General features: G+C 41.5%; 1 pseudogene; it reads right to left on the bottom strand.

The window, feature by feature from the left end:
* Positions 1-20,493: 20,493 nt before the first annotated feature.
* On the bottom strand, positions 20,494-21,169 carry LOC120045569 (annotated as a pseudogene).
* Positions 21,170-22,232: the final 1,063 nt, after the last annotated feature.

Raw genomic sequence — 22,232 nt, 5'->3', positions numbered from 1 at the left:
GCTGGTGTACTGTTAGGAAAATGGACGAGACATAATGGACTGTAAAGGACAGTGGCGGCTCAGGTGAGAGACATTATTAAGGGCCATCCACATTGAACATGTGCCATTGGGAGCACGAACTGAAACAGTATCTGAAGAAGAACATGAAGAAACGCCAGAAGGATGAGTGCCGGGAGGGAGGGGGGTGGTCAACCGTGCCCAGAATTGATTTAGGCTTATCCAAAATGGTTTATTTGGGCTATCAGGCTGATTTTCGAGGTCTGTACACTGAGAAATGTATAGTAATTTGTGACCAACCGGCTCAAATCGGTATTATGTAGCAAAATCTGGAATTGTGTTTTTAACATTGGATAGAAGTAGGGACTCAGAGCTACAAGTTGGTATATCATACACTGCATTTTTGAGGAACAATGGGAAAGTAATTATGCTTTGGAAGTTGATAAACTTGTAAAAACTCATTTTTGAGAAAATGGCCTTTGAATGTTTTGGTACCTTTAAAAAAAAATTAAACCTTTATTTAACTAGGCAAGTCAGTTATTAAGAACAAATTCTTATTTACTGGAGAGCTCTCCTTTGTCTACACCCATTCAGCATTGTTCACACCCTCTTAAGCCAGCCCCACCCATCTCTTTAAGGATTCAATGTGAGGTCATGTGCTAAACAGTGAGTAGTGTAGTAAAGATTAAGACTAAAAGTGGTAAAAGTAGTAGCCTACAATAAGGGAAAATTCCAGGTAAACAGAAAGTATCCAGATAAAAATATTTTATAAATATTAGATGACGCTTACCCAGACACACTTGCGTCATATGAAAGAAATGCTATAACCCCCAGCCACATCCAGTGGTGGAAAAAGTACTAAATTGTCATACTTGAGTAAAAGTAAAGATACCTTAATAGAAAATGACTAAAAGTAAAAGTCACTCAGTAAAATACTAACATTGAGTGGTAGCTGCCAACATACTGCCTCAAATCTCTAGCCACTCTAATAAATGACTGGAACGAATTGCAAAAATCGCTGAAGCTGGAGACTTATTTTTCCCTCACTAATTTTAAACATCAGCTATCTGAGCAGCTAACCGATCGCTGCAGCTGTACATAGCCCATCTGTAAATAGCCCATCCAACTACCTACCTCATCCCCATATAGTTTTTATTTACTTTTCTGCTCTTTTGCACACCAGTATTTCTACTTGCACATCACCATCTGCTCATATATCACTCCAGTGTTCATTTGCTAAATTGTAATTACTTCGCTACTTTGGCCTATTTATTGCCTTACCTACTCACGCCATTTTCACAAACTGAATATAGACTTTCTTTTTTTCTATTGTGTTATTGACTGTACGCTTGTTTGTTCCATGTGTAACGCTGTGTTGTTGTTTGTGTCGCACTGCTTTGCTTTATCTTGGCCAGGTCACAGATGTAAATGAGAACTTGTTCTCAACTAGCTTACCTGGTTAAATAAAGATTTAAAAAATAAAATAAATAAATGTATCACCAGTGACTCTGAATAATGACACTTCATATAATGTTTACATACCCTACATTACTCATCTCATATGTATATACAGTAGTCTATACCATCTACTGCATCTTGTCAATGCCGCACGGCCATCACTCATCCATGTATTTATAAGTACAGCTGAAGTCGGAAGTTTACATACACTTAGGTTGGAGTCATTAAAACTGGTTTTTCAACCACTCCACAAATTTCTTGTTAAGAAACTATAGTTTTGGCAAGTCAGTTAGGACATCTACTTTGTGCATGACACAAATACATTTTCAAACATTTGTTTACAGACAGACTATTTCACTTATAATTCACTGTATCACAATTCCAGTGGGTCAGAAGTTTACATACACTAAGTTGACTGTGCATTTAAACAGCTTGGAAAATCCAGAAAATGATGTCATGGATTAAGAAGCTTCTTATAGGCTAAGTGACATAATTTGAGTCAATTGGAGGTGCACCTGTGGATGTATTTCAAGGCCTACCTTCAAACTCAGTGCCTCTTTGCTTGACATCATGGGAAAAACAAAAGAAATCTGCCAAAACCTAAAAAAAAAATTGTAGACTCCCACAAGTCCGGTTCATCCATGGGAGCAATTTCCAAACGCCTGAAGGTACCACGTTCATCTGTACAACCTGAAGGTACGCAACTATAAGCACCATGGGACCACGCAGCCATCATACCGCTCAGGAAGGAGACGCGTTCTGTCTCCTAGAGATTAAGGTACTTTGGTACGAAATGTGCAAATCAATCCCAGAACAACAGCAAAGGACCTTGTTATGATGCTGGAGGAAACAAGTACAAAAGTATCTACATGCACAGTAAAACTAGTCCGATATCCTCTCTAGGGTACGTGGGACGCTAACGTCCCACCTGACCAACATCCAGTGAAAGTGCAGGGCGCCAAATTCAAACAACAGAAATCTCATAATTAAAATTCCCCAAACATACATGTATTATACACCATTTTAAAGATACACTTGTTGTAAATCCAGCCACATTGTCCAATTTCAAAAAGGCTTTACGAAGAAAGCACACCAAACGATTATGTTAGGTCAGAGCCAAGTTACAGAACAACACAGCCATTTTTCCAGCCAAAGAGAGGAGTCACAATAAGCAGAAATAGAGATCACTAACCTTATAAGCAGAAATCATTAATCACTAACCTTTGATGATCTTCATCAGATGACACTCATAGGACTTCATGTTACACAATACATGTATGTTTTGTTCGGTAAAGTGCATATTTATATCCAAAAATCTCAGTTTACATTGGCGCGTTACGTTCAGTAGTTCCAAAACATCCAGTGATTTTGCAGAGAGCCACATCAATTTACAGAAACACTCATAATAAACATTGCTAAAATATACAACTGTTATGCATAGTTTTGGATCCACTTCTCCTTAATGCAACCGCTGTCAGATTTCAAAAAAACTTTACGGAAAAAGCACACCATGCAATAATCTGAGTACAGCGCTCAGACACAAAACCAAGTCATACAGATATCCACCATGTTGTGTAGTCAACAGAAGTCAGAAATAGCATTATAAATATTCACGTACCTTTGATGATCTTCATCTTCATCATAAATGCTTGTTTTGTTCGATGAAGTCCATCATTTATGTCCAAATACCTCCTTTTTGTTCGCGCGTTTAGCCCAGTAATCCAAATTCATGAGGCGCGATCACTAGGTCCAGACAAAGTCAAAAAGTTCCGTTACAGTCCGTAGAAACATGTCAAACGATGTATAGAATCAATCTTTAGGATGTTTTTAACATAAATCTTCAATAATGTTCCAAGCGGAGAATTCCTTTGTCTTCAGAAATGCAATGGAACTCAAGCTAACTATCACGTGAACGCGCATGGTCAGCTCATGGCACTCTGGGAGAGAGCTTACTCAATCCCCTCTCATTCACCCCCACTTCACAGTAAAAGCCTCAAATAAGGTTCTAAAGACTGTTGACATCTAGTGGAAGCCTTAGGAAGTGCAATATGACCCCATTTCCACGGTATCTTGGATAAGCAAAGAGTTGAAAAACTACAAACCTCAGATTTCCCACTTCCTGGTTGGATTTTTTCTCAGGTTTTTGCCAGGTTTTTGCCTATGATTTCTGTTATACTCACAGACATCATTCAAACAGTTTTAGAAACTTCAGAAACGTATTATTACTATTGGATAGAAAACACTCTCTAGTTTCTAAAACCGTTTGAATTATTTCTCTGAGTGAAACAGAACTCATTCTGCAGCACATTTCCTGACCAGGAAGTGGAATGTCAGAAATCGATGCTCTGTTCAACTTCCTGCCTATACATGGGCATGATACGTAAGAGTCTACGTACACTTCATACACCTTCCCCTGGTTGTCAAGAGGCGGTGAGAGAAGAAATTTCGTGTTTATCTTGGTCTGAGGTGGAATTAAAGCTCTTTGTATGACGTGACCGTCCATTTCCTGTTTCTGGAGCGCGCGAAAGGGGACATGGATTTGCCTTCTGTTTAGCTGTCGTTATGGACGACTAACATCTCCGGTTTAGATTTTATTTGATACATGTGACCATATCATCGTAAAGTATGTTTTTTCAATATAGTTTAATCAGATTATTGACATTTTTTCGGGAGTTTTGCCGTGTTCCGTTCTCTGACTTTGTTGACGTTGGAGAGATCCGTGCCACTTGGCAAGTGCCCATGCTAAATGATGAGGGAAATTTGCCGTTCCAGATCCAAACAACGACTGTTCTGGACAAAGGACACCTTGTCCAACATTCTGACGGAAGATCACCAAAAGTAAGAAACATTTTATGATGCTATTTCTAATATCTGTCGTGCATGTGAACTGGTCGTCGGCGCCAAAGTGTTTCTGGCTATTGTGGCTACGCTAATATAACGCTATATTGTGTTTTCGCTGTAAAACACTTGATAAATTGGAAATATTGTCTGGAATCACAAGATGCCTGTCTTTCAATTGCTGTACACTATGTATTTTTCAGAAATGTTTTATGATGAGTAATTAGGTATTTGACGTTGGTGTCTGTAAATATTATGGCTGCTTTCGGTGCAATTTCTGATTGTAGCTGAAATGTAAACTATGATTTATACCTGAAATATGCAAATTTTTCGAACAAAACATATGCTATACAATAAATATGTTATCAGACTGTCATCTGATGAAGTTGTTTCTTGGTTAGTGGCTATTTATATCTTTATTTGGTCGAATTTGTGATAGCTACTGATGGAGTAAAAAACTGATGGAGTAAGAAAAGTGGTGTCTTTTGCTAACGTGGTTAGCTAATAGTTTTACATAGTGTCTTCCCTGTAAAACATTTTAAAAATCGGACATGTTGGCTTGATTCACAAGATGTGTACCTTTCATATGCTGTATTGGACTTGTTAATGTGTGAAAGTTAAATATTTTAAAAAAATATCTTTTGAATTTCGCGCCCTGCACTTTGAGCTGGCTGTTGTCATAAGTGTACCGACGTCGGGCTTGCACGCCAAACAGGTTAAATAGCTTTTTGAGTGATTCAACTATCACACCTAATATTGTTTGGGGGATCAAAATGAAAAAAAATTATGGGTTTTCATCTCATGGATAACTACCAGGAAGTTTGAAAAGACAGGCTGATTGGGCAGGGAGCTTCATTAGCTCAGCTTGACTGACAGCTCTTTGAAACACCTACAGTGGCAAGAAAAAGTATGTGCCCTTTGGAATTACCTGGATTTCTGCATAAATTGGTCATAAACTTTCATCTGATCTTCATATAAGTCACAACAATAGATGAACACAGTCTGCTTAAACTAATAACACAAACAATTATACGTTTTTATCTCTTTATTGAACACACGGTGTAAACATTCACAGTATAGGATGGAAAAAGTATGTGAACCCTTGGATTTAATAATTGGTTGACCCTCCTTTGGCAGCAATAAACTTAACCAAGCTTCATTGGCTGACAGATAGCCTTACATTCTCCTGCAAAATGTCTTGCTAAACTTGGGAATTCATTTTTCCATCAATGATAACAAGCTTTCCAGGCCCTGGAGCAGCAAAGCAGTCCAAAACCATGATGCTCCCGCCACCAAACTTAGTTGGGATGAGGTTTTGATGTTGGTGTGCTGTGCCTTTTTCTCTCCACACATAGTGTTGTGTGTACCTTCCGAACAACTCAACTTTAGTTTAATCTGTCCACAAAATATTTTGCCAGAAGCGCTGTGGAACAGCGAACTTCAGACGTGCAGGAATGTTTTTTTTGGACAGCAGTGGCTTCTTCCGTGGTGTCCTCCCATGAACACCATTCTTGTTTAGTGTTTTATGTATCGTAGACTCGTCAACAGAGATGTTAGCATGTTCCCGATATTTATTTAAGTCTTTAGTTGACACTCTAGGATTCTTCTTAACCTCATTGAGCATTCTGCTCTGTGCTCTTGCAGACATCTTTGCAGGATGACCACTCCTAGGGAGAGCAGCAGCAGTGCTGAACTTTCTCCATTTATAGACCATTTGTCTTTCCATGGACTGATGAACATCAAGGCTTTTAGAGATACTTTTGAAACCCTTTCCAGCTTTATGCAAGTCAACAATTCTTAATCTTAGGTCTTCTGAGATCTCTTTTGTTCGAGGCATAGTTCACATCAGGCAATGCGTCTTGTGAATAGCAAACTCAAATGTTTGTGTTTTTTATAGGGCAGGGCAGCTCTAACCAACATCTCCAATCTCTAGGTTAGCTGACTCCTGACTCCAATTCATTTTGGAAAAGTCATTAGCCTAGGGGTTCACATACTTTTTACAACTTACACTCTGAATGTTTAAATGATGTATTCAATTAAAGACAAGGAAAAATACAATATTTTGTGTGTTATTAGTTTAAGCACACTGTGTTCATCTATTGTTGTGACTAAGATGAAGATCAGATCAAATGTTATGACTAATTTATGCAGAAATCCAGGTAATGTCAAAGGGTTCATATACTTTTTCTTGCCACTGTATGTCAAGAAACTTGGATGCAGTGAGCAGCGTTGAGCAGCGTCACCTCAAGCTAATTTGGTGTTACACAAAACAACTCAAAGAAATGTTTTAAATAGAAACTGTGACGTTGTAAAAAATTATATAGATCTCCCATTTGCCATGTCTTTGTGATGCGGTTCACAGCAGCGTCAGAGTTTTGAATGACCCTTCCCCACCTTTTGTACCATGCTGACTGAAGCCCTAGCTAGCCAATAACTAGCTAACACCAGACACAGATGAAAGGGAAGACATATAAGTATCTTTGCCAGATGAATAGTGTAAACTTTTAATTATACTACAGAACAAAAATATGTAAAGTGTTGGTCCCATGTTTCATGAGCTGAAATAAAAGATCCCAGAAATGTTCCATACACACAAAAAGCTTATTTCTTTCAAATTTTGTGGACAAATTTGTTTACATCCCTGTTAGGGAGTAGTTCTTATTTGCCAAGAAAATCCATTCACCTGTCAGGTGTGGCATATCAAGAAGCTGATTAAACAGCATGGTCATTACACAGGTGCACCTTGTACTGGGGACAATAAAAGGTCACTACAATATGCAATTTTGTCACACAACACAATGCCACAGATGTCTCATGTTTTGAGGGACAGCGCAATTGGCATACTAACTGCAGGAATGTCCACCAGAACTGTTGCCAGATAATTAAATGTAAATTTTTCTACCATAAGCCACCTCCATCATCGTTTTAGAGAATTTGGCAGTACATCCAATCGGCCTCACAAACGCAGACCACGTGTAACCAAGCCAGCCCAGGATCTCCACATCCGGCTTCTTTGCCTGTGGGGTCATCTGAGACCAACCACCCAGACAGCTGATGAAACTGAGGAGTATTTCCTTCTGTAATAAAGCCCTTTTGTGGGGGAAAACTAATTCTGATTGGCTGCCACCCATGGCTGTGCCCCTAGTCATGTGAAATCCATAGGTTAGGGCCTAATGAATATATTTCAAATGTATGATGTCCTTATATGAACTGTAATCAGTAAAATCATTGAGGTTATTGCATGTTGTGTTTATATTTTTGTTCAGTATAGTTGCTGACACCCCACAGTCAAATTTTGGCACCAGTAGAGTAGCTAACTAGCAAAATAAACCACGCCTTTTCTGATGTTGGTTACAAGGCGGTACTTGGTTACTAGGGTGATGTCACCCTATACCCTTAATAATCCCACCTCCTGAACCCACCTCCTGAATTGATCTAAAACTCTGTGTAAAAAATATAGAAATAATTAAAATTGGAGATAGAAATATAAATGTGTAGAAATATAAATGTGGGATCAATTGGATTGAACATCATCAAAATAACATTGAGAGGTCATCTTCAACTTATTTTGGATTCCCACTCATATCTCATCTAAAATGAATCTGCATTCTACAGGTACCTAACCGGCACATTATTTTAGTTGTATACTTACACAAAAATGTGATTTCAAATGATCCTAGAACCCCAAAAAACGTGTATTACATATAATAATCTGGGGAGACCTTAATTCCAAGTTTAAGGCAAATTGAACCATGGTGTTTCTGCTGATTGTGAATGAGTACCATTTTATTTGTGCTGATAGTGAATTAGGGACCATTGTGTTTGTACTGATAGTGAATGAGGACCATTATGCTTGAGTCGATAGTGAGTGAGGGAGAAACTGTGTTGAAACGGCATAATGATTTGTTCTAGCGTGGGAGTGGCATGTCAGGTATTACAGCAGACAGCTCTCTGTTGGCAGTTTATGGGGTCCTATTTTGATGCATTTTGCTGCCTCTTAGGCAGATCAAAACTGCTCATCCACTCAACTCTGTGTCTACCAGTGACAGGTGTATTATAGGAATGAGAGCGCGATTGTTCAGGATGTCCTATCAACGATTCAGTGAAAGTACATCAAATGGAAGAGAGAACGATGTTCACCTATGATGTTCCGCAGGAACATTTTATATAGAATTCACAGTGTTTTACATTTTCGTAATTTAGCAGACACTCTTATCCAGAGAAACTTAGTGGTGAGTGCATACATTTTCTCATACTGGTCCCCCGTGGGCATACGAATCCACAGTCCTGGCGTTGCAAGCACCATACTCTGCCAACTGAGCTACACATGGCATGCTCTTGGTTTGGATATAGGTGTGCTCAGAGTCTCATGTCAATGTGTTGCAACACATTCGCATTGGTGACTAATCACCTCTAACAGTGCCTTTTAGTAGGAAACAATCAGGTAAATACTTCATAATTGTTCCTTGTATGCTAATTGGGTCATTAAAATACTAAAAAGGACATTAACATACATTTTTAATGCATAAATAAATTGCCATTTATTAAAGTGGCCAATGATTTGAGTCTGTATGTAGGCAGCAGCCTCTCTGAGTTAGTGATTGCTGTTTAACAGTGTGATGACCTTGAGATAGAAGCTGTTTTTCAGTCTCTTGGTCCCAGCTTTGATGCACCTGTACTGTACTTGCCTTCTGGATGGTAGCGGGGTGATCAGGCATTGGCTCAGGTGGTTGTTGTCCTTGATGATCTTTTTGGCCTTCCTGTGACAGCGGGTGCTGTAGGTGTCCTGGAGGTAGTTTGCCCCCGGTGATGCGTTGGGCAGACCGCACTACCCTCTGGAGAGCTTTGCGGTTGAGGGCAGTGCAGTTGCCGTACCATGCGATGATACAGCCCGACGGGATGCGCTCAATTGTGCGTCTGTAAAAGTTTGTCAGGGTTTTAGGTGACAAGCCAAATTTCTTCAGTCTCCTGAGGTTGACGAGGCACACTGTCTGTGTGGGTGGAACATTTCAGTTTGTCTGTGATGTGAATGCCGAGGAACTTAAAACGTTCCACCTTCTCCATTACTGTCCCGTCGATGTGGATAGGGGGGGGGGGGGGGGGGGGGGGGGGGGCGGGGTGATCCCTCTGCTGTTTCCTGAAGTCCACGATCATCTCCTTTGTTTTGTTGACATTGAGTGAGAGGTTGTTTTCCTGACACCACACTCCGAGTGGCCTCACCTCCTCCATGTAGGCTGTCTCATGGTTGTTGGTAATCAAGCTCACTACTGTTGTGTCGTCTGTAAACTTGATGATTGAGTTGGAGGCGTGCATGGCCACACAGTCATGGGTGAACAGGGAGTACAGAAGGAGGCTGAGCACGCACCCACAGCAAAGTGGAGATGTTGTTTCCTACCTTCGCCACCTAAGGGCGGCCCGTCAGAAAGTCCAGGACCCAATTGCACAGGGCGAGGTTGAGACCCAGGGCCTCAAGCTTAATGATGAGTGTTTAATGCTGAGCTGTAGTCAATGAACAGCAATCTTACATAGGTATTCCTCTTGTCCAGATGGGATAGGGCAGTGTGCAGTGTGATGGCGATTGCATCGTCTGTGGGCCTGTTAGGGCGGTATGCAAACTGAAGTGGGTCTAGAGTGGCAGCTAAGGTGGAGTTGATATGATCCTTGACTAGTCTCTCAAAGCACTTCATGATGACAGAAGTGAGTGCTACGGGGCGATAGTTATTTAGTTCAGATATCTCTGCCTTCTTCGGTACAGGAACAATGGTGACCATCTTGAAGCATGTTGGAACAGCAGACTGGAATAGGGAGAGATTTAATATGTCTGTAAACACACCAGCCAGTTGGTCTGCGCATGCTCTGAAGACGCGGCTAGGGATGCCGTCTGGGCCTGCAGCCTACGTTTAAATGTCTTACTCACTTCGGCCACAGCGAAGGAGAGGGGGGGCCCACAGCACTTGGTAGCTGGCCGCGTCGGTGGCACTGTATTATCCTCAAAGCGGGCAAAGAAGGTGTTTAGTTTGTCTGAAAGCAAGACGTTGGGTGTCCGTGGCATGACTGGTTTTCTATTTGTCATCCGTAATTGCCTGTAGACCCTGCCACAAACGTCTCATGTCTGAGCCGTTGAATTGCGACTCCAATTTGTCCCTATACCTACATTTCGCTTGTTTGATTGCCTTGCGGAGGGAATAGCTACACTGTCTATATTCAGCCATATTCCCAGTCAACTTTCCATGGTTAAATGCGGTGTTTCGCGTTTTCAGTTTTGCGCGAATGCCGCCATCTATCCACGGTTTCTGGTTAGGGTAGGTTTTAATAGTCATAGTGGGTACAACATCACCGATGCACTTCCTTATAAACTCACTCACCGAGGCAGCGTAAAAATCGATGTTATTCTCTGAGGCTGCCCGGAACACTTCCCAGTACTTGTGATCTAAACAATTTTGAAGCATGGATTCCGATTGGTCTGGCCAGCGTTGAACGGTTCTAGTAACGGGTACATTACTAAGTTCAAATTGTTCATATTCCCATTTAAGCTCAAATTGCTAGTAGTCACTGTTAACCTAACTAGCTATTGTCTGCTAGAAGTCACTGGAAAGAAAGGGAGTGTTACCAATGCATTTGCATTAATCGGTTGTGCCTGGGCAATGAATCTATGGGAGAGACCCATGTAAAATGGCAGATTAGGGGGGAACCTGGAGCTCACTCTGGAGTGAGCACTAGGCAGAGGGTGAGCCCTAGGCAGAAGGGGGCTTTTGTCTTGTTATCTTTGGGAGTGAGTTGACATTATCTCCACGGATAAGGTTTTATTTACCATGCACGGTTTTTCTTACCTCTGCTTTAGATCCTCAATTTGAGAACACTGTATTAATGGCAGCAGCTGCTTTCGGTTCATCAGAGCGTTGTGTTGTGGGTTACTCTGTTGATGGCTACAACAGCAGCTTTAACCAAGATGACTATCATCTACTCACAAATGGACTCCACAAACAAATGGCTACCTCATAATCTCCGTAAAGGGGCTAAATGGATACATGATATGAGAGATATGCAGTGCATATACACTGAGTTCACAAAAAATTAAGAACACATTCCTAATATTGAGTTGTACCCCCCCCCCCCCCCCCCCCCCCTTTGCCCTCAGAACATCCTCAATTCATCGGGGCATGGACTCTACAAGGTGTCGAAAGCCTTCCACGGGGATGCTGGCCCATGTTGACTCCAATGCTTCCCACAATTGTGTCAAGTTAGCTGGATGTCCTTTTGGTGGTGAATCGTTCTTGATACATACAGTAAACTGTTGAGTGTGGAAAACCCAGTAGCGTTCCAGTTCTAGACACAAACCGGTACGCCTGTAACTGTCATGGAAATATTCAGTCAATAATATTTCTCAAATACCGACGCTTGTGAGTTCAAATAGACTTCATTATGAATATGTATGAACTTTCCAATTTGTAAGTCGCTCTGGATAAGAGCGTCTGCTAAATGACTTAAATGTAAATGTAAATTACAAAGTAATATAAGCCGCGCTGGTTCATGAATCAACTTTCTTTCCAGCCTTGGCACACACTTTTATACAGTTTTCATCCTTACGTCACACACATCGTAACTCCTCTTTATGTTAATGATTCATCCCCTCTGGCATTTTAGCCACCATTATCTTTTTGCCTTGCACTAATTTTAGCTTGGTTTCACATTAGGGCATAGATTCCATTGGTGGCGTAACCATAGCAACATTAAACATTAGGCCATAGCAATGGTACAAAAATAAACAGACATGCCCACTCCCAAGACAGGTGCATGTCTAATGGTGCCTAATGACCTAGACACACATGTAGAGTGCACTTATTCTGCTGACTACTCTAAGATGTATAATGGGCCCACATGTACTGAAAAATATATAAAATATCACCTACCACCATACCCCGTTCAAAGGGAATTCAATATTTTGCCTTGCCCATTCACCCTCTGCATGGCACACATACGGAATCCATGTCTCAATTGTCTCAAGGCTTACAAATCTTTCTTTCACCTGTCTCCTCTCCTTTATCCACACTGATTGAAGTGGATTTAGCAAGTGACATCAATTAGGCTTTCACCTGGATTCACCTGGTCAGTCTATGTCAAGGAAAGAGCAGGTGTTCCTAATGTTTTGTACGTTCAGTGTACAAGCTGGAAAGTGACATAGATATAATACTGCAGTACATTAGTCCACAATACAGATGTGAAACATTTCTAGGTATACACACAGCGTTTAATGTGTATCGGTGAAGTAGACTACAGCAAGGCATCAGCGGAATAGTGTGCAATAAGATTAAGATTGAAATAATATTGAAACAATAAGATTGAAACCGATGTTAATGAACTTAAAAAGGAGAACATCTTTCTGACAGAAGCCTTACTTGACATATAGACTAGATCCATGAGAGAAAGTCTGGTACTTACTGGTATCCAAGAGAAAGAAGGAGATGTTCCTGAGGGTGTAGTTAGGGAGTTCCTCCTTACAGTGCTTCAGATCCCACACCAAGCTGTCGACAAAATCCAACTCGAACGTGTACACCGTTTCGGACAGAGAGGGGAGACGTATGAATGCTCAATCGTTGCCAAATTTGCTTTCTTTAGAGATAGAATAATGATTAAAAGCCTGGGTACAAGACTTGCTGGCGCAAAAATAGGCATGAATGATCACTTCCCGAAGGAAATTGCAGAACGGCGCAAAGTTCTGTATCCAATCTTCAAGGAAAATAGATTGAAAGGGAAACGTGTAGCTCTCGTAGTTGATTAACTGTATATCGATAACCACATGTTCAGTGACACAAAGACTACTCCATGGCTATTCTAAATATTACAAAATTCTCATAGAGGAGTCGAATAATGGAACATACAATACTCGACATGGTAGGGATTGTTATAAAAAAAATATATAGAGAAGCAATAAAATACAAAGATTGATAAAGGAATTAAATACAACTACACTATACCATTCTAGATAGGGAATGTTAGAAAATAATTTTTTATACTTTCATTTACAGTATTTCATCAATTGATAAGAAAGAATTAGAAGAAAGGATAATTTAGCAAAATAATACATCTTCAAATATAAGGAACTGGAACACAAAAGTACTCAATCAACACAGTAGAGATAAAACACAGAGGAAATAAAAGGCTCAGTATGTGGGTACGTGCACATGTATTGTGATGGAAGGTGGGGTGTGTGTTTTTGTGTTTGGAAAAGTGTGAAGTTAAGTGGGTGAAAAAGGATACAGGGTGCAAATCCCAGAGCCCATGTGTGTTTGTGAGCAGGGGTTATAAGAGAGAGCTTTCAATTTTGTGTAGATATAAGATATACATTTAAAAATAGATTATTAATATTTATTTATTTATTGTCCTATCATGATGGAATGGTCCCCAACCCTATGCCCTAGACACCCGCCTGAGAGACCCATACACTAAGTCCTTATCTGTTTTATGGGCCTACTGTAAGTAGCCTATACGCAGCCAAATCAGGAAGATGAATGTGGTCAGAGACCTACTAAAGCAGCATTGCCCCCTAAAGATTCTGAGACTGCCTGGCAGGGTTGGTCCTACAAAGCCAAATCCCCCTGATGGGAGAGCATAATATACAAGGAAATTCTCAAAGCTGCTAATGAGAACCTTGGCGACCTTGTACCTATCCGGTCGGGATTCCGGTGGGGTGCCCCCACCCAGGCAGTGGCAGTGCTGACAACACTAGCTGCAGTAACCCATGGGGAGGGGGTCACACTCGGACATTCAGAGAAGGGGTATATTATTGTGGCCCTGGTGGCACAAAATCATAAAAGGTCTGACTGCACAGAGATGCTTGGGAATATGGTCACAACGGGGGACCGCGTGTGGGTGTTTCAGGGGAAAGGGGTATATCTGATCTCCATCACCTAGGACATGACAATGGTTAATCAAATCTCCCCATTTTTGCTAAATTTTGCATGCCTTCTCATACAGCTGCAACTGTATATGCATTCGTAAATCAAGGCCTTTCTTGAGTTGTGCTCTGGGATGGAATCACTGTTGAGCATCTGAGTGTATGGTAGTTTGTGGGGGAAAGGGGTTGAGTGTGACTGTGTGTGTGTGTGTGTGTGTGTGTGTGTGTGTGTGTGTGTGTGTGTGTGTGTGTGTGTGTGTGTGTGTGTGTGTGTGTGTGTGTGTGTGTATCCCACAACTGTTGCTAGGGAGTAAAGATGTTAGGGACAATATAGTATGAATCACAATAATTGTTTGCTAAAATAATAATTGCTTGCCAAAACTCACTGAAAGTGGCAGTAATAAAGCCTCTCTTGAAAAAGCCAAACCTTGACCCAGAAAATATAAAAAACTGTCAGCCAATATCGAATCTCCCATTCCTCTCAAAAAGACAAACAATGTATACGAAACGCTTCAGTCTAGTTTTAGACTCCATCATAGCACTGAGACTGCACCCGTGAAGGTGGTAAATTACCTTTTAATGGCGTCAGACCAAGGCTCTGCATCTGTCCTCGTGCTCTTAGACCTTAGTGCTGCTTTTGATACCATCGATCACCACATTATTTTGGAGAGATTGGAAACCCAAATTGGTCTACATGGACAAGTTCCAGCCTTGTTTAGATCTTATCTGTCAGAAAGATGTCAGTTTGTCTCTGTGGATGGTTTGCCCTCTGACAAATCAACTGTAAATGTTGGTGTTCCTCAAGGCTCCATTTTAGGATCACTATTGTTTTCACTATATATTTTACCTCTTGGTGATGTCATTCGGAAACATAATGTTAACTTTCACTGCTATGCAGACAACACAGCTGTACATTTCAATGAAACATGGTGAAGCCACAAAATTGCCCTCCCTGGAAGCCTGTGTTTCAGACATAAGGAAGTGGATGGTGGCAAATGTTTTACTTTTAAACTCGGACAAAACAAAGATGCTAGTTCTAGGTCCCAAGAAACAAAGAGATCTTCTGTTGAATCTGACAATTAACCTTGATGGTTGTACAGTCGTCTCAAATAAAACTGAAGGACCTCGTGTTACTCTGGAACCTGATCTCTCTTTAGACGAACATATGAAGACTGTTTCAAGGACAACTTTTTTCCATCTACGTAACTGTAACGGCTTTCGTCTTCCTCCTCGTCTGAGGATCGGAGGACCAATGTGCAGCGTGGTAATTGTTCATCTTTGTTTAATAAAAGTGAACACTCAAAATACAAAAAAACAACAAATGTGAAAAACCGAAACAGTTCTGTCTGGTGCAGACACACGAAGACTGAAGACAACCACCCACAAAACCCAACACAAAACAGGCTACCTAAATATGGTTCCCAATCAGAGACAACACAAAACACCTGCCTCTGATTGAGAACCATATCAGGCCAAACACAGAAATAGGAAAACATAGAAATATAAACATAGACTGCCCACCCCAACTCACGCCCTGACCATACTAAATAAAGACAAAACAAAGGAAATAAAGGTCAGAACGTGACAGTAACATTGCAAAAATCTGAAACTTTCTGTCCAAATATTATGCAGAAAAATGTATCCATGCTTTTGTCACTTATAGGTTAGACTACTTTCCGGCCACCCGGATAAAGCACTAAATAAACTTCAGTTAGTGATAAACATGGCTGCTAGAATCTTGACTAGAACCAAAAGAATTGATCATATTACTCCAGTGCTAGCCTCTCTACACTGGCTTCCTGTTAAGGCTATGGTTTTACTGCTAACCTACAAAGCATTAAATGAGCTTGCTCCTACCTATCTTTCCGATTTGGTCCTGCCGTACATACTTACACGTACGCTACGGTCACAAGAAGCAAGCCTCCTTACTGTACCTAGAATTTCTAAGCAAACAGCTGGAGACAGGTCTTTCTCCTATAGAGCTACATTTTTATGGAATGGTCTGCCTATCCATGTGTGAGACACAGACTCGGTCTCGACCTTTAAGTCTTTATTGAAGACTCATCTCTTCAGTAGGTCATATGAATGAGTGTAGTCTGGCCCAAGAGTGGGACGGTGAACGGAAAGGCACTGGAGCAACGAACCACCCACACTGTCTCTGCTTGGCCAGTTCCCCTCTCTCTACTGGGATTCTCTGCCTCAAACCTTATTACAGGGGCTGAGTCACTGGCTTACTGGTGCTCTTCCATGCTGTCCCTAGGAGGTGTGTGTCACTTGAGTGGGTTGAGTCACTGACGTGATGTTCCTGTCCGGGTTGCCCTGCCTGTTTGGCCGTCTGGTGGTATCATCGGACGGGGCCACAGTGTCTCCCGACCCCTCCTGTCTCAGCATCCAGTATTTATGCAGCAATAGTTTGTATCAGGGGGCTAGGGTCAGTCTGTTATACAGCGGCTTGCGAAAGTATTCACCCCCTTTGGCATTTTCCCTATTTTGTGGGGGGATTTTTGGGGGGTTTGTATCATTTTATTTACACATCATGCTTACCACTTTGAAGATGCTAAATATTTTTGATTGAGAAACAAACAAGAAATAAGACAAAAAAACAGAACATCTGAGCATGCATAACTATTCACCCCCCCAAAGTCAATGCTTTGTAGAGCCACCTCTTGCAGCAATTACAGCTCCAAGTCTATTGGGTATGTCTCTATAAGCTTGGCACATCTAACCACTGAGATTTTTGCCCATTCTTCAAGGCAAAACTGCTCCAGCTCCTTCAAGTTGGATGGATTCCGCTGGTGTACAGCAATCTTTAAGTCATACCACAGATTCTCAATTGGATTGAGGTCTGGGCTTTAACTAGGCTAATCCAAGAAATTTAAATGTTTCCCCTTAAAACACTCAAGTGTTGCTTTAGCAGTATGCTTAGGGTCATTGTCCTGCTGGAGGGTGAACCTCCGTCCCAGTCTCAAATTTCTGGAAGACAAACAGGTTTCCCTCAAGAATTTCCCTGTATTTAGCATCATCCATCATTCCTTCAATTCTGACCAGTTTCCCAGTCCCTGCCGATGAAAAACATCCCCACAGCATGATGCTGCCACCACCATGCGTCACTGTGGGGTTGTGTTCTCGGGGCGATGAGAGGTGTTGGGTATGCGCCAGACATAGCGTTTTCCTTGATGGCCAAAAATATAAATTTTAGTCTCATCTGACCAGAGTACCTTCTTTCATATTTTTGGGGAGTCTCCCACATGCCTTTTGGTGAACACTAAACATGTTTGCCTATTTTTTTCTTAAAGCAATGGCTTTTTTCTGGCCACTCTTCCGTAAAGCCTAGCTCTGTGGAGTGTATGGCTTAAAGTGGTCCTATGGACAGATACTCCAATCTCCGCTGTGGAGCTTTGCAGCTCCTTCAGGGTTATCTTTGGTCTCTTTGTTGCCTCGCTGATTAATGCTCTCATTGCCTGGTCCATGAGTTTTGGTGGGTGGCCCTCTCTTGGCAGGTTTGTTGTGGTGCCATATTCTTTCCATTTAAAAAAATTTGATTTAATGGTGCTCCTTGCGATGTTAAAAGTTTCTGATCTTTTTTTATAACCAACCCTGATCTGTACTTCTCCAAAACGTTGTCCCTGACCTGTTTGGAGAGCTCCTTGGTCTTCATAATTCCGCTTGCTTGGTGGTGCCCCTTGCTTAGTGGTGTTGCAGACTCTGGGGCCCTTCAGAACAGGTGTATATATACTGAGATCATGTGACAGATCATGTGACACACAGGTGGACTTTATTTAACTAATTGAAGAATGATAAAATCAATTTAAATTACAGGTTGTAATGCAACAAAATAGGAAAAACACCAAGGGGGTGAATACTTTTGCAAGGCACTGTGCCTGGAGTATTTCTCCTGTCTTATCCGGTGTCCTGTGTGAATTGAAGTATGCTCTCTCTAATTCTCTTTCACTCTCTCTTTCTCTCTCGGAGGACCTTAGCCCTAGGAGCATGCCTCAGGACTACCAAGCCTGATGACTCCTTGGTGTCCCCAGTCCACGTGGTCATGCTGCTGCTCCAGTTTCAACTGTTCTGCCTGTGGCTATGGAACCATGACCTGTTCACCGAACGTGCTACCTTGTCCCAGACCTGCTGTTTTCAACTCTCTAGAGACAGCAGGAGCGGTAGAGATACTCTGAACGATCGCTTTGAAAAGCCAACTGACATTTACTCCTGAGGTGCTGACCTGTTGCATCCTCTACAACCACTATGATTATTATTATTTGACCCTGCTGGTCATCTATGAACATTTGAAAATCTTGGCCATGTTCTGTTATAATCTCCATCCGGCACAGCCAGAAGAGGACTGGCCACCCCTCATAGCCTGGTTCCTCTCTAGGTTTCTTCCTAGGTTCTGGCCTTTCTAGGGAGTTTTTCCTAGCAACCATGCTTCTACACCTGCATTGCTTGCTGTTTGGGGTTTTAGGCTGGGTTTCTGTACAGGACTTTCTGACATCAGCTGATGTAAGAAAGGCTTTATAAATACATTTGACTGATTTGATGAATTCATTTTTGTAATGGCAATACTGGTAAGAGGTAACAATCCTTTGCATACACTACCTACATTACTACAAATATGAATTGTTATTTATGGAAGTTAAGATGAGCAGGCTTTAAAATATATATATATATATATATATACAGTTGAAGTCTGAAGATGACATACACCTTAGCCAAATACATTTTTCACAATTCCTGACATTTAATCCTAGTAAAAATTCCCTGTCAGTTAGGATCACCACTTTATTTTAAGAATGTGAAATGTCAGAATAATAGTAGAGAAAGATTTATTTCAGCTTTTATTTCTTTCATCTCATTCCACAAGCTTCGCACAAATAGTTGGGTTATTTTTGGCCTATTCCTCCTGACAGAGCTGGTGTAACTGAGTCAGGTTTGTAGGCCTCCTTGCTCACACATGCTTTTTCAGTTCTGCCCACAAATGTTCTATAGAATTGAGGTCAGGGCTTTGTGATGGCCACTCCAATACCTTGACTTTTTTGTCCTTAAGCCATTTTGCCACAACTTTGGAAGTATGCTTGGGGTCATTGTCCATTTGGTAGACATTTGCAACCAAGCTTTAACTTGCTGACTGATGTCTTGAGATGTTGCTTCAATATATCCACATAATTTTCCTACCTCATGATGCCATCTATGTTGTGAAGTGCACCAGTCCCTCCTGAAGCAAAGCACCCCCACAACATGATGCTGCCACCCCCGTGCTTCACGGTTGGGATGGTGTTCTCCGGCTTGCAAGCCTCCCCCTTTTTCCTCCAATGATAACGATGGTCATTATGGCCAAACAGTTCTATTTTTGTTTTATCAGACCAGAGGACATTTCTCCAAAAAGTACAATATTTGTCCCCATGTGCAGTTGGGTTATTCACACAACCCAACAGGCTGGGTGAAAACAACTCAACATGTGATCTGTCCGCTATTTAACCAGCACTGGGTTTCCAAATAACCCAAACTGGGTTGTTTTTAGCCCATGATTTTTTTGTAGTGTACCTGGTGATTTCATTGATCATTGTCATATTTCAGATAGTCCTAGTTTGGGTGGATACTGGCTATATGTCTGAAGATGGAGTAACATTGCACCGCCTTCAATATTATGGGATAAAGATTTGTATTGATGTATTTATTTTTATTTAACCTTTATTTAACTAGGCAAGTCAGTTAAGAACAAATTCTTATTAACAATGAAGGCAACATAGCATGGCAGCATCACATGACAACACAGCATCGTAGCAACATGACATGACAACAACATGGTAGCAACACAACATGGCAGCAGCACAACATGGTAGCAGCACAAAACATGGTACAAACATTATTGGGCACAGAAAATAGCAAAGTGCAAGAAGGTAGACAACAATACATCACACAAAGCAGCCACAGTCATTGCATGTATAAACATTTGTCAAATCAGTTGTACAACAACCCGTCAACAACAGTTTAATTTTCACATTGTATAAATCTATAAACCATGCTTTTCTTTAAAAAAAACTCAGTTATGTATCATTTAAATTAGTGTGCAACAATTTATTAATAGTCACAAATGGCAGAGTACGCCAGATGGACTGGTCCATTTTTGGCCTCGTGGCCTGTCTGACTTAGGTTTTTAGTGCAAAATTCTCATTATCTTGCTAATAATGGGGGCCTCTAGGGGAAAAAATGGTCCGGTGTGTTAGAAAGGGACAAATTTTGGTCCCAGTCAGCCACTGGTATGACTACAAAAGTCATTCAGTCCTGTCCTGACTATTGTCTCCTCAGAGTGGCCTGCATTCTAAGACTAGTACTATATGGTGAATGTGAGGTGTGTATGACTTGACATGCTCAATGTGCTGGACGCCAGTCCTCCATGGTCCCCCAGTGATGTCCTGCAGCAGAGAGGCAATGTGGATGGCTGTGTCCTTTGTCCAGGCACCCCAAACTTCTCTGTCACTCCTCCTAGAAGACACCTCTTCTTGGTCTCCTCCAGAAATGTCCACTCTCTCCATGACAGGAACAGAGGAAGTGTCACAGTCTGTAATATGATGTGGTGGTGAGGTAACAGTCTGGTGAATATGCAACATGCTTTTCCTCAGTAGTCAAGAGGCAACAGGCCAGCCATCTGCAGAGCTGGGCATGAGGCCCAAATTTTCCCGGTCAGCCAGGTTACACAATGAGAGCGGTTGTCTCCATGGTGGACGGTGCAGCGATGGTACACTCCATTTAACTCCAAGTTTCTCTGCGGGGCTTCCACGGCATCAGGGTCCCACTCACAAGCATGAACGTGGCTGGCCCCTGCATCCACCAAGTACGGGTTAGTGAAGTAGCCAATACCTGCATATAAATCCACCACAGTCTCCCCACTGCAGTTGAATGAGGCGACCTGGTCACATCAAACACATACCTGATATTGTTGTCTACATGTGTCACCCAGATGTCCTCTCCAACTAGCATGGTGTCGTGTCTTTATCTGAGCTGCGCTTCGATAGATTGGTCGAATATGGAAGGCTGGGTTGCCCAGCAGAGATCTCCCTTGTCCTTTGAAGAATATTTCTGGGCGGATACGTTGTAGTCTTTCGCCGTGTGGTAGAACGGATACGTTGTAGTACCCTGTCAATCTGAAGAGATTGTCCATCCTTTCCTAGGCCACGCACGTTTACAGCTGCTGCTGATAACTCGACATCTAGGATGTATCACTTCTTTAGTGAATAAGAGTTCAAAGTTCATACCAAGTTGCCATACCATAAACTCATGCTATATTCTGGCTGGTGTAGATGTAACCTATTCTGGCAAATGTGTTACAATATTTGTGAGGGAGGAAGAAAGGGGCTACCCAGTTGACAACGACCACTCCTGCAGGCAGGCGGCCCTCCTGTAAAATGAAAGTCATTCATGTTACACTCTAAAAAATGCTGGATTAAAACCAACCCAGCACTGGGTAAATAGTGGACAGAACACATGTTGGGTCACTTAGTTGGGTTATTATTGAGCTATGATCCAACGGGTCAGATTAGAAGACTGGAGGTGTGGCTTAGGAAGGGGCGCAGCATACAGAGTTATTTTTGGCCACTGTGAGTGTAAATGTCATTACAGTTAATCTGTTCTGTTGTATTTTTAACACATGTTAAAGGTAGGCTTTCTGAAGGCTTTGGTGCTTTCACCAAATTGTGCTGAAAAAGGGTTATTTACTCAGCGCTTCATTATCTGTTCATAATGCACATTAGTGACATCTGCTGGTCAACAATAAATAGCAGCATGTGATTATCAGATATGAGTTTTTTCCCCACTGTTTTCAGCAAAACTCTGGAACTTTAGTAGTTTATATTCGGATTGAAAACCAGGTTCACATCTTACATCATGCTTCCTTTTTGGCATTATTTAAGATGCTTAAGACAAGCTTATACTATACTAAATGAAACAAATTATTTAAACAACAGTGCAGAAAGTGTGGTTTCACAAAAATACATTTTCAAAATAGTGTACTTTCAACGAATTCAACCTCATACCCTCATCTCCC

Source organism: Salvelinus namaycush, chromosome 4 (genome assembly GCF_016432855.1).
Source record: "Salvelinus namaycush isolate Seneca chromosome 4, SaNama_1.0, whole genome shotgun sequence".
NCBI classification, from domain to species: Eukaryota; Metazoa; Chordata; class Actinopteri; order Salmoniformes; family Salmonidae; genus Salvelinus; species Salvelinus namaycush.
This window is presented reverse-complemented; position numbering and strand designations above follow the sequence as displayed.